Here is a 13,929-nt window from a genome sequence, read left to right as displayed (position 1 = left end):
CCAGAACACAAACAATGAAAGTCAAAGTCTAAAATCTGATAAAAGGAAGGAAGGAAAGAATGCAAAGCAAAGAGAAGCCATAAGTCAACATTCAAACTCAGTATTTCTTAATGGTGGAAGGAAGGGGGGGGGCAAAAATGTCGTTCAAGTATAATTCGTTCCTAGATGACAATACACAAAGGTGGGCATTGTTATTTTCTTGGTAACAATACTACTTCTGAAATATTTGACTTCGCAGCCTAGACTTAAGAGCCTTGGGTTTCCTGATAGTCTTTCATTTAAATACTAATCAGACCTGAACTTCAGTTTCTTCCGGATTAGCAGTAGACAAACATTTTTAGAAGCTACCCTTATGCAATTAAGTCACTCACAGGTCAGGATGTTCTGGAGGGCTGGTGCTTGAGGGTCATAGAAAGAGTTGTTTCAGAGTTGCTTTCATCCACTGTTAAAAATTAAAAATCAATAACCGAACTTCTCAATCCTAAAGGGCAACTTAAGGCATTTGAGTCCTAACCTAAAAGCATCTAAAAGCTTCGCAAATTATTTACATGAGCATAACTGCACTTTAGGCTTCATGCACATTGGTCATCATAGGAGGGGTTAACCTTACATAGGATAAGAAAATCAATATCCCATTAGTTCAGTGCCTTATTGGAATATAAATGGCCTTGTTCCTCCAAAATTTGGCTCCAAGGAGATAAGCAAATCTTTTGAATCCTCAAACTCAAAGAATTAGAAGTGAAAACCCTTCAAGTTCATGGGCTTTAATCGTTGTATATATATATAGAAGTCTTTCAGCAAGAATTATCTTAGCAAGAAGGAAAGGACACTATAGAGCACTGCACACCAGAACAACTAGACACAAGGAAAAAAATTTCCCGAACGCCATCACTCTGCTAAACAAATAATTCCCTCAACACTGTCCAACTATTTACAAAGTCTGCATTACTACTACTAATCTTCTCATCACTCCTTATCACCCCCCCTTCCACTTCTGACTGTATGGCTGTAACTTGTTGCTTGTATCCTTACGATTTACATTGACTGTTTCGTAGTATGACTCGATTGCTTATTGTACCCTATGACTATTATTAAGTGTTGTACCTTATGATTCTTGACTCTATTCTATTCTATTACCTATACCCAAAGAGAGAGGGAAAGAGAGACTCGCAAATGAAAAAGTCCTCTGATAATTTAGCTACTTTTGCCTTTGCAAGCAAGATAGTCCAGGCTGGAGAAAGCTATCTCCAGATGAGTGGATCTGAACTTCTAGAATTATTGCTGAAAACTCTGAAAATTTAAGTATGCACATCTCAAAGCTATCTGGTTTAAGAAAAGTTGCTCAAACATTTCAGATTTATAAGTGAAACAGAGTCACTTAGTTCAGAAGACTCAAACAATCACATATCCGTTACGTTTAACTATCCACTAGTGCATAGGAATAGTACATCCGAAGAGTGTTATTTAAATATCTAGTTGTCAGTAGGGTATGAAGCATACCACAGGAATTTAGTGATATTATAACATCTTATAAGAGTAAAGCCTATTGAGAAAGCTACTCTTATTATCTATTTAGTTTCCATTCTATTTTTCAATATAACACATTCAAAGTAATTACACCCTATTGCATTCATATTTCAACACCATCACTATGCAACATGCATTACATTCAGCTATTTGTTATTCTTGTTAGGTTTACATCAGAATCCGGAATGTCCAATCCAGACAAACCACCTAGGTAACTGATTCCAAGAAAGACCTCCAAGAATACACTTTGCACATCGATGCACAGTATGCTGCAAAGCACAATACGAATCCAGGGTAATTGCTTTCCTTCATCTGCACCCCAGTGCAGGTAGCTGTTTCCTGCTTGCGTGAGTTAAGTGTTTCTGATCAAAAGCATTTTCCAAAACTGAGGAGCAAATACAGCTTTTCCTACAGACGCTTTCTTGAATCACAAGGGGCAGATTCCACCTGCAAGCAGAAACATACTTAAAAAAAAAAAGAGCGTTAGAAGAGGGCAGAGCTCTTCCATCCATTAATTTCTTCCTGTAGAAGAATCAAATGTTTTTGCACACCTAGGAAGCCAAATGTCCCAGTTGCAACATCTGAGCGAATAGATGTGGAATTTCATCCAAGCATCTGCCAGCAGCCTTAAAGTAAGAGGCAAGAGACACAAACCTCTTCATCAAGGCACAACTTCTGATAGTTAAACTAGCAGTCAGGGCACTTAATTTCTCCGCACCTTCGTTAATATTACCTTCCTTAGCGACCACTCATTACTTAAGGCAACCTCCGTGTCCTCCTCGGAAAGTGAAGCATATTCAGGAGAGCATCTGCGACCCAGAATGTCACAAACGTCTGTTTCCTAGGCAACCCCTCCCCTCCCCCCACCTTCTCCTTGTGCTTGGGGAAACAGACCAGAAAGGAAGCGACGCGCGAAACACGCTGGAAACCTTGCACAAATTATATGCATCCCAATACCCCACGGGCCTCGCTTAAGGGCCGTATGAGGTTTCCTACACCCCCCCCCCAAAAAAAACAACTCTTCTTCTTTTCGGCGGTGTCCATGGAAACGGTGACGGGGGAGAAATCTGTTGCACGACCCGAGAGAGAGAGAAAAGCAGCAGGTACCCCGGACACTGCTCCTTCGGCTTCGACTCCCTTTCCTCACAAAGAGAGGTTTTTTTTGTTTGTTTTGTTTTTGCAAAACCGGAATCGAAGGGCTTCTCTATTGGGGGAGGGGGGGAGAGGAAAACCGAAAATCACGACCACGTCCTTCCCCCCGACCCAAAAAAATCAAGGTCCTCCTCCCGACCCCCCCACCTCATCTTTCTCCCCTCCCCCACCTCTCTACCCTTCACTCTCAAACAACTAGACACTTCCGTGCTTTTCAAAGGCGACATCCCAAGCCGAGGGAAGAGGGGGCGAAGGGGTGTGTTTTTGTGTGTGTGTGTGTGTCGGGGAAGGGAGGAGAGGGAAACCCCCGAAACAAATATTAGGCATGCAAAGGGGAAGGTTCCCTGCAACTCACAGCAACAAAACCCACGCGTGCCTCGGGCTCACCCGCCGCTAACATCGATGTTCCGAAGAAGTGGAGCGCCAGCCGGCTCGTCGCCGCTTCTTCGCCCCAGCGAAGAAAATCAACCGACGGGGGGCGGGGAGGGAGGGAGGAGAAGGGAAAGCGAGACTCCACCTACGGGGCGGCTCCTTCAAAATAAATTTTAATTTTTAAAAATATATTAATTTAATGTGTGTGTGTATGTATATATTGTTAATGTTATATTCGTTTATATAGAGAGAGAGACATTAGCTGAATATATATATCTATATATATCTATATATATTTATATTATAATCTATCTATCTATCTATCTATCTATCTATCTATCTATCTATCTATCTATCTATCATCTATCTATCTATCTATCTTCAGCTACAACTTTAAAAGCACAACTATAATGACGTGGAAAAATATCCGAACAAAGCTGAATACCATATATATATATATATATAGATATATTGATATAGATAGATAGATGATAGATGATAGATAGATAGATAGATAGATAGATAGATGATAGAGATAGAGATAGATATATAGATAGATATATAGATATATAAATAATAGAATTCTTTATTGGCCAAGGAATTTGTCTTGGTGCAAATACTCTCAGAATACATAAAAGAAAAGATACATTCGTCAAGAGTTGAGAATCATAAGGTATAACACTTAATAAGAGTCATAGGGTACAATAAGCAATCAATATATATATCGACATATATATTGATATATATATGTGTGTGTGTGTGTGTGTGTATAATGTTATATACATTTATATGGAGAGAGATATTAGCTATTTCAAATTTATATATAAATGTTATAATATAAATATAAAAATATAAAAACTAAAAACCACCTGTGACGTCTCTGTCCCCACCGCTTGTCACTTCCTTCGGAATCTTGGCCGGGGGCCGGGTGGGGAGGAAGAGAGCCGCATGACTCGACAACTCGCCCAGCAACGCCCAGTTATTTCAGAAGACGCCGCCCTCACCTCGGGGCCCCCCACCCGGCCTTTGCTTTCCCCGAAGACCGAAACCGACGGCCGAACAAAAGCTCTCGGGAGAGCAGCGTTTTCCTCCCCGCGCCCATCTTTCCCGCTTTTTCTTTGGGCGAAAGAGATGAGGAAAAAGCTCTTTCCGCAACACGCAACTACCACACCCCTTTCGGGCTTTTGCCGAGCTGAGACCGCGTCCCAGACGGGAGCACGCGCTTCCCCGTTAGGGCTCCATTTAAAAAGAACCCCGAGCGTGAAAAGGCGAAGGGGCCCCGGGAGCGCTGTTTCTGGTTTTTTTGGTTGTTTTTATTACAGTAGGAAACAGGTTGCGATTTCCATACCGTTTCTCCTGATTGTAAATGAAAGGGAACTGGTAGTGGTTAGTTGGCTGCTGGCGAAGCTTTCCCCCCACTTTTGTCCGAGCAAGGGAGCTGGCTGGAGCCCGAGTCTGTTTTATCTGGGAACGAATGAACTTTTGTGGCTCTCGCTCAAAGTAAGAAGGGAGCGATCGGTTGGACTTAGAAGAGCCTCAAGTTGGAAGGTCTCTTCCAGCTCTGCTATTTTGTATCACCTTAAGAAAAAGAGCCTGCACCGATTTTCATCCTTCTGCTTAAAAGTTGAGGATGTGTACTTCTAGGTACTGCAGGTAGTCCTCGAATTATGACCACAATTGAGCCCAAAAGTTATGTTGAGAAATTTGTTAAGTGAGTTTTGACCCATTTTACGATTTGTTAAGCCAATCCCTGCAACTCTTACATTAGTAACATGGTTTGTTAAGTGAATCTGGCATCCTCGATTGACTTTGCTTATGAGAAGGTTGTAAAATGGGATCCAGGATACTGCAACCGTCACAAACATGAATCAATTGTCAAGCATCACGTGACCATGAGGATGCTTGCAACGGTCATAACTGTAGAAATTGGTCTTGGGTCAACTTTTTTTGAAGTTGCTTTGTAACTTCAAACCATCACTAAATGAGGACTACCTGTACAGGCTGCAGAAATTTGGAGGGGGAGAATCATTTAAAGGAGGAGGAGGCTTTGACAGCAGCAAGACACAAAGTCTAATGGTAAAAGAAGAGGAATGGTGATCTGCCCACCTTAAATGCTCTGTTTGAGGACTTCCCTGGTAGACTGGATCTAGTCAGTGTAGTTTTTAGTGGATTAATCTCATCTCTTGAAGAGATGGCTGCTGTTCCTTGTCAGGGTTTCTCACGGTTTTCAAACCCCAAATGTTTGCACATTGTGCCCAGGACAGGAAGAATTCCAGAACTGGGTTGGGAGTGAACTTTGCTGCTCCAGAGAACAGAGTGTTAAAACTACAAGGAAGCAGGATCAGATTAGACATCAGGAGAAACATCCTGAACCACGTAAGTGTGAGTGTACATCAGACTGTCATATTTAAGTGGTGCAAATGGATCTAAGGATTGCTTCTCCTGGGTGTGCTTTTTCTGGAGAACTTAAATGACCTCTCTGCTAAAGGGTTTCACTTTATGAGTAAGAGTTGACTGCTGATAGTTATTGCATTTTAACTATTTTAATTCCCAGCACCCTGCCTGATTTGTAACTCTGGCTTGCAGGTCTTTTTAATCTAACGACTGATATTTAGGGCAGCTCACTCACCTCACAAGATATCCTAAGAAAACTATCCAGGTTTAAGGAAAGATCACATGCTCCCTAGAAAGGCAGTAAAAATATCAGTGCCAAGCTTGCATCCTGCCTCTTAGAAGTACACCCCAAAAGGACAGTGCCAGGAACCACTAAAGCAGTCAAACAAAGTGGAATAGGGAACATTATCCTATCAATAAACACAGGATTAAATGTCACCAAGCACAGAATTAAACCAGTTTTAGACCAAAACTCAGAAAGGGTAGGTAAACTCATGTTTGAATGGTCAATCTTTCTAGCTAGCCAAGAAGCTTTGCTGAATGTCACTCATCTTGGTTCCTTGTCATTAAAAGCTTCTTTCTGGCAGTTCTGCTTCGTTATTCAATTATTTCTTCAAAGTACTGTTCATTGCATCCCGGCTGAAAGAACTCCAACAGGAGTATTTCCTCCCAACAGCAGTGTAAAAAGCTTCAAAGAATCCTTCCCCGTTAAGTAAGTTAAGCCCCAACAAAGTACCAGCAAGGAAAAAATTTCTAGAGAAGCTCAGGCAACAGGAAGTCTAGCTGTATTGCTAAGAATGTAACGGAGAAACAAGAGAGGCAGTTTCTGTAAGCAGGACAATAAAGATTAGGTTAGAAACAACACCAGAATGTTTCCTGCCTTCCTTACAGGATTAGCCTATAAAGTGGGGGAAAAGAGATTTCTTCCAACAACCGGTTCTCCAAACTGCTTAGAAAGTTAACAACAGGTTCTAGCGAATAGGTGAGAACCAGAAGAATCCCACCCCTGATACTAAGTGATTCAAAAAAGATGTGGAAACCCTGAATAATAAGTGCATACAATACTGTGTAACAAACAGAAAGTTAAAGAAGATTTTTTGTAGCTCAGGATTGACATTGACATGAACTTGGTGCTTTCTGAACTTGGTTGTTTTCTTGCAGAAGATTCATTACCCAAACTAGGTAACATCATTCAGAGCCAGTAAGAAGTGGGTTGTCAGGATTCCAGCAGTTACTCCAATTAAATCATGAGCCTCGAGTCACAGTCCCAAAACTAAAAAAAAAAGATTTCTTTGAAATTAACATTCTATGTCCGGCATTTACCTGGGCGTAGCCAACTCTCAGATATGTAATTCACACTTGATCCTGCTTTCCCCCCCACCCCATCCCTCTGGGAGTATCATTCAACAAAAAATGTCCATAGCCAAGAGTCATCAGTCATGCTCTCCAATTAGATTTTTGTGTGGCAGAAGCTTCAATCACCCATCCCTTGGATACTCAGGCATTGGGATGAAGTCCATGCCGCTCACTACCTTGAAGGGGTTAGTCCCGTGTTACTGTGAACAACGTTATTGTACATGACCTCTGCGAAAGGCAGGAGGTCCGCCCAATTGGACTGCTGATAATTCACGTAGCACCTCAGATACTGCTCTTCAATTTCTCTGCCTCCCCATTGGTGCTTGGATGAAAGGCCGAGCTAAGTCCCTTGGACAACCCAAGGAATTTGGCTGTGAATTGGACCCCTCTATCTGAGATCATTCTCCGTGGTACTCCATGCAGCTGGTAGATGTGCTTCAGGAACAGCTTGGCTAACTGGCGGGCTGAGGGTAGCCCACTGCAAGGTATGAAATGCGTCTGTTTGGAAAATAAGTCTATTACAGTCCAGATCATCATGTTCCTCCACTTTTCGGCAACTCCACTATGAAGTCAGGATCTGTCAGGATTCCAGCAGTTATTCCAATTAAATCATGAGCCTTGAGCCATGCTCCCAAAACTAAAAAATATTTATTTGAAGTTAACATTCTATGTCCGGCATTTACCTGGGCATGGCCAACTCTGAGATATGTAATTCACTGACACCCTTGATCCTGCTTCCCCCCTCACCCCTCTGGGTGTATCATCCAACACAAAACATCCATAGCCAAGAGTCATCAATCATGCTCTCCAATTAGATTTTTGCACAGCAGAAGCTTCAGTCATCTAATCAGTCTTTGAAGAAAATATGAATGGAATGTACTTTCAGTTCCACACTGCTGCCTGCTCTTTGAAACTCCCCCCCCCTCCATTCTTTCTGTTGTCCATGTATACAAAATGTTTTATGAGTTGACATTTATTCTCAGTTTATACCCTAGTGGCTTGCCCTGTCAGTGTTGGTGGGAGTGAGCAGAAATGTATATAATTTTGTAAGCTGTATGTGAATACTACATTGCTTAACTTTTTTACTTGCACTCAAATCAGTATCAGCATAGTTTACTGAACTAATTTGACTGATCAAATTTGACCAAAATCTGATGGAATTATGAGACACATTTACTTGAACAGATCTACTATTTGAGCATTTACAAAAAAAAATAAATCAGTAATCTTTTAAAAAGTCACATCCTCCCCTCCTTTCCAGTTCTAGAAAAAGTGAACAGCCCAGATCCATTAACGTAAGAAATGTGATATAGTGATTACAAGACCTTTTTACTTATATCTCATTAACATTAATCTATCTTGCTGAATGCGGACATGTTTAGAAATCCTGTAAATACATGCAAATATAGTGTTATTTACAGTTTCCATTATGCCCCACTTCAACTCTTCCACCTTATAAGCAATTCTAAACTGTGTGGTTAATCTAATTTAGTGCTAAAAGCAACTTGGCAGCTCAGAGGCTGCATGTGGACAAAAATTTTATCTATTTTACTCAGAAACACCCTTCCTAGTGGCATTAAGTCGGGATTTGTCTAAACATTCCATACAGTAAGTCATAGACTGACAATAATACAAACCACTGGAATAATACAACCATGGATAGTTTCTAAAATATGCAATGGCACAACAAGAGTCGCCTTGTAGTGAGATGGGTGGGAAATAAATGTAATAAAATAAATAAAAAATAAAACATGTTAAGCCTTATCAAGGAGCCCAGTCATATATTAAATTAAACTGTTTAGTAACCCCTCATTAATGCCTTTTGCCCATATCTGATTTTATTTTTACCTGTTGCTCTTTTCTGTTAATTAATTATTATACTGTAAACCAGGTATGCTCAACCCACAGACCACATGCAGTCCTGGACAGCTGGTAATGTGCACCCACAAAACCATAAACTTTTAACATGTGACTTATATACTGTACATTAACTATATTATATATTTTATATAATTCCTCTTCACTCAGTGCAGCCCAGGCAAGCCAAAAGGTTGGATATCCATGTTTTAAACCTTGCTTTAAACAAACATTTACTTGGCATAGTTTGGGCAATTATTACTCTGTTAGGTGATCTTTGATCATTAGCATTTATATTGGAATGCATACATTTTATTTGAATTCGCTATATAAATGTTCAATTCTACAAGAAATATTATAGCCATTTTTTTTAAAAAAAGTGCCATTTGTATAGCACATCTGCTCCTTCTACATAGAATCTCAGCCTATTCATTATAATTTCTAACAGTAATCATTCTCTAACATGTGAAATATTGAATTTTTCCTATGTAAGTATGAAGAGTTTCTGCAACCAGAAATGAATTCTCTTTAAAAACAGGATAAAACAGGATATTGCTTGGTGCCCAGATAAAGCAGATTCACTACTGGAATCATTGTCTTTTTGACCTTTATTAATATATCTAGCAAAGAATGGGGCAGAAACTCTGATACTTCTAGAACATACCTCCTCTTCCTTTCCTCCTCCTGGCGTAGACGGAGTTTTTTAAAGTGTTTTCAGGTGATAGAAATTGTTAGCTTAAAAAGGATATTCACAGAACCATCTCTCAAACCCATCAGATGCCCCCTTGGTCTGGTGCTTTTCAATATCAGCTATTCCACCTATTCCACTGTGCCTTAGGAAAATTGCTAAGATCATCCCTTGTTGCATCTCAGTGGTTTTGTTTTCCCTGCCCTTAGTTTGTTAAATAAGTTTTTAAGTGAATCACTGCAGTTGTTAAATTAGTGACACAGTTGTTAAGTGAATCTGGTTTCCCCATTAGCTTTGCTGGTCAGAAAGTTGCAAAAGGTGATCACATGACCCCAGGACGCTGCAACTGTCCTAAATGCCAGTTGCCAAACTTCCACCTTTTGATCATGTGACCAGGAGATGCTGCAATGGTTGTGTGAAAAACCACTTTTTTTCAATGAGGTTTTAAGTTTGAACGATCACTGAACAAATGGATGTAAGTCAAGGATTAACTGTAGATCAGAAAGATTGAATAAAGCCCCCTTGAAGTGCCAAAAGCTGCATTCTCCTTTTTAAAGAAATGATTTTGTAAGCTTAACTTTAAAATGCCTTCCAGTGTCGGTGCTTTTCTGAGCATCAACAGTTAGTTTTCTGTGAAACAGCTGTGGTCTTTTGCTTTGTGGGGACCAATATACAGTATAATTGAGCATTTTGAGCTCAAGCATCATCGCTTGTTTAGTTTCTTGTGAACTCAATATTATGGCAGAAAACTGTTCAGCCCAGTAAATTTTTATTTGTTTTTGTTTTTTTAATCTTCAGTTTGTGTTTTGGGAAATTTGCTTTTGGCAGCGGAGATAGAAAGTTGGCAACCAATTGGTGAGATGCTCAGATGGGCCCACCAACCCAAAATGATTGGGACATTTGATTTATTTGTGGAGTGCTGGAATTTTATAATAATTACTAGATATCTGATAAGAGAAGCTATAAAACCACTTTCTTTGGCTAAATATGCAGGCTTGAATTCTGTAGGGTGTAAATGCTTGAAGATTTCTCCCTTTACCTCTTTATGTTTTTTCTTGTTTTGAAAGAAAACAGTCAGGAAACATCCAATGGAGGATCTAAGTCTTCACCCTTTTAAATTCATGGACATTCTGCCATTCATTTACACAGAGATAAGATTTCATTCATCAATTATAATTGGAAGACACTATTCCTTAAATAATTTATCTACTATGAATTGCAAGTATAGCTTCTCTGTAGTTTGTGGCTTAAGGTCATAGTATAAATTGTTCAAATCATACTTTAAGGTTGACTAATGTGATGAGAGTGTTGAAAAAAAAAACTTTGAAATAACAACTGCTAGTACCGTATTTGCCGGGCGTATAAGACGACTTTTTTGCCCGAAAAACATGCCTCCAAGTGGGGGGTCGTCTTATATGCCGGTATATCCACTGGCGGCTTTCGGATGCTTGTTGGACGCAGCGAAGCGCCTCTGGCTTCCCGGATCCCCTGCGTCGCTTCCGCTTCATCCCGCTCGCCTTGCTCCGCCCGAGGCTGCAGCCTTCCTGCTCTTCCCATGGCCCCTGGCACTCCGCCCTGCCGCTGCAGCCCCGGGATTTCTGGAGGGCGTTTCCGGTGGTGGTGGGGGTCGTCTTATACGCGGAGTCGTCTTATACGCCGGCAAATACGGTACATACCGTATTTGCCGGCGTATAAGATGACTTTTTTGCCCTGAAAAAGATGCCTCCAATTGGGGGGTCGTCTTATATGCCGGGTCGTCTTATACGCCGGCAAATAGTAATTGGGAAGCACTGCGGCTGCCCGCGGCTGAGGCACTTTTGCGCACCGTGGAAACGAATCCCGTGAAGCCGAAAGGAGCAGCCAGCCTTCTCCCAGCTCCCAAGGAAGCGAGGCTCGCACCGCCCGAGCTCCGCTGAGGTATCCGGCTGGGGCTGTCAGGAGTTGTTACCGCTGGCGCGGCTCCGCGCTCCAGTCCCGCGTTGCCTCGGGAAGGGAAAGGCAAAAGCCGCGGCTCTTCCTTTTGCCTTTCCCTTCCCGAGGCAACGCGGGACTGGAGCCGCGGAGCCGCGCCAGCGGTAACAACTTCTGACAGCCCCAGCCGGATACCTCAGCGGAGCCCGGCGGTGCGAGCCTCGCTTCCTTGGGAGCTGGAGAAGGCTGGCTGCTCCTTTAGCTTCACGGGATTCGCTTTCCACGGTAGACAAAAGTGCCTCAAAAAAAAAAAAGTGCAAAAGTGGAAGGCGTGCGGAAGAGGGGGCGAGTATATAACAAACTATATTTTGAGTGGAAATGTTGGGGGTCGTCTTATACGCCGGGTCGTCTTATACGCCGGCATATACGGTAAATGTGCAAAGAATGGAAAACAGGCGGAACTATATTCTTTAGTAGAGTTGTCACAACCACAAGAAAACAATACATTTAATGAAATGAAAGCAGATGGTTGAAGTATAGCAGCTATGCCAGCTGCTGACAAGAGGAATGAAAACCCAATCTAATTGGATTTATATGGAGGGAGGGAAAAGAGCAATTGCTACAAGAAATATGTTTTATCTTTTGAATTATTCAGAATTAGAAGCATAAGGGATCAGCTTTGTTGATCTCCTCACTCTTCAATATCAATACAAATTAATTTTTTCCCTCTTATATAAGTGTATGGATAATCATCCAAACTAAGTGGAAAAGGTTTCTTTTATCTGATTTATAGCATTGAAACAAATATATTAGGGACCAATGCAGCTGATCTATAGCATAAATATAGAGGGCAATCAACTGTAGTGTCCATGGGGCAGTCTCAATGCTTCTTACATTTCGGCAGAATTGTTTATTTATTTATTTATTTATTTGATTTGCCAATTGTTTACAAGATAATAAGTATAAGTGTATACATAGTTGTGAATACATGAAATGGGTGCATATAAGAAAAATAAAAGAATAAGAGAAACAATAGGACAGGGACGGTAGGCACGTTGGTGCGCTTTATGCACGCCCCCTACAGACCTCTTAGGAAAGGGGTGAGGTCAATAGTAGACAGTCTAAGGTTAACGTTTTTGGGGTTTGGGGAAGAAACTACAGAGTCGGGTAGAGTATTCCAGACATTGACCACTCTATTGCTGAAGTCGTATTTCCTGCAATCAAGTTTGGTGCGGTTAACTTTGAGTTTGTATCTATTGTGTGCTCTTGTGTTGTTATGGTTGAAGCTGAAGTATTCATTGACAGGTAGGACATTGCAATGTATGATTTTATATACCGTGCTTAAGTCAGACCGAAGGCGGCGTAATTCAAGGTTTTCTAGTTTTAGAATTTCAAGTCTGGTGGCATAAGGTATTCTACAATGAGTAGAGGAGTGGAGAACTCTTCTTGTTATAGCTTAAACTCACTAAGACATATGACCCAACAATGCACTTCATCTACAGTCAGTCTTTATAAGGCATAGTTTCTACACACACAGTTTTTCTGATGTTTCAATAGTCCACTTCGAATCACTCTGGAATGCTGGGAATGAGACTGACCATAGGGTGAAATTTTAATCCTAAGTAGTGCAATCAGCATCACTAATCGATTTTGCCGGATAAAAGAAAATCTGGGAAAGGAATGATAAATTGAAGACGGATGACCATAGCGAAATGAAGAGCCAGCAATTAGACCAGCTCTTTATAATTCTTCTCTGAACAAGGAGAAGACTTTAGAATCACCCACAAAGGCTGCTCTGCATGAGGAGACTACAAGACAATCGTTTTGGGCAGATTTGAAACTGGGAGACAAGGCAGAGGCCATCTTGCTAGAACTGCAGTCTGTGCCAGCCCACCCCCTTTTTTTTACTTCATATTAGTTTTTATCTTTTTAATTCTAAATTAAAATATTACTATATCAAAAAGATTTCGCTGAACAAGTACCTTCCAGGAAACATCCCTAGGCTACAAATATAAATATAAATCATGCATGTAACTACATTTTTACAACCATAATTGCAAGTTCAAAACAGGTTCCAATGAGAATTTTAATTGTGGATTCTTTGCATAGCTCCAAGTTCTTCATATTTACATGACCTTACATTGCAGTATTCACTCCACAGCCAGTGTGGTTTATTTGTGCCTCAATTACTGTATTGTAGAGCATGTTTGGTGTAGTGGTTAAGGCACCTGGCCTTAACCACTACACCACAAGCGAAGACCACAAGCGTATGTGAGCATGAATTTGGGACTCGTTTTCCTTCAGGATTGCAGATCTGCTGTCTACGATTGCTGTGTGATCCTTGAAAACAATGCAGTGACTTTATGGTATTGCAGACAAATACTATGTTTAGGATAAGATGATACAAATATGCTAGCACACTATTTTTTGCCATCAGCATGGTACAGTTACTCCTCATTTAGTGACTACAATTTGGACTGGCAGCTCTGTCTTTAGGGGAAGCCGTCATTAAGTGGTAAATGATGGTGACTGTTTTTTTCCAATCCCCCACTCTTTGGAAAACTCACCTGGCCCACCTGCTCAAAAACCAATTAGACTAATCAGGTATACCTTCTGCTTTTGTTTGCCTCCTAACCACTTTGGAAAGTTCACCCTGGCACTGTATAATTAAC

General features: G+C 41.0%; 1 protein-coding gene across 2 annotated transcripts in view; it reads right to left on the bottom strand.

Moving 5' to 3' along the window:
- The window catches only part of AGPAT4 (1-acylglycerol-3-phosphate O-acyltransferase 4), a 46,139-nt gene extending 43,002 nt beyond the window's left edge, over positions 1-3,137 (bottom strand). Inside the window, exon 1 of one of the 2 annotated variants that reach the window (XM_026675241.2) lies at positions 3,035-3,137. The gene's annotated coding sequence lies outside the window, so the exon portion shown is untranslated. The remainder of the gene's footprint in view (positions 1-3,034) is intronic. The other variant, XM_026675242.2, reaches the window with a different exon arrangement.
- Between the last annotated feature and the right edge of the window lie 10,792 nt (positions 3,138-13,929).

Source organism: Notechis scutatus, chromosome 1 (assembly GCF_049901735.1).
Source record: "Notechis scutatus isolate UNSWTSFEM ecotype Mainland chromosome 1, rNotScu1.2, whole genome shotgun sequence".
Classification (NCBI taxonomy): domain Eukaryota; kingdom Metazoa; phylum Chordata; class Lepidosauria; order Squamata; family Elapidae; genus Notechis; species Notechis scutatus.
The sequence above is the reverse complement of the archived record's forward strand: the minus strand, read 5'-3'. Positions and strand labels throughout refer to the sequence as shown.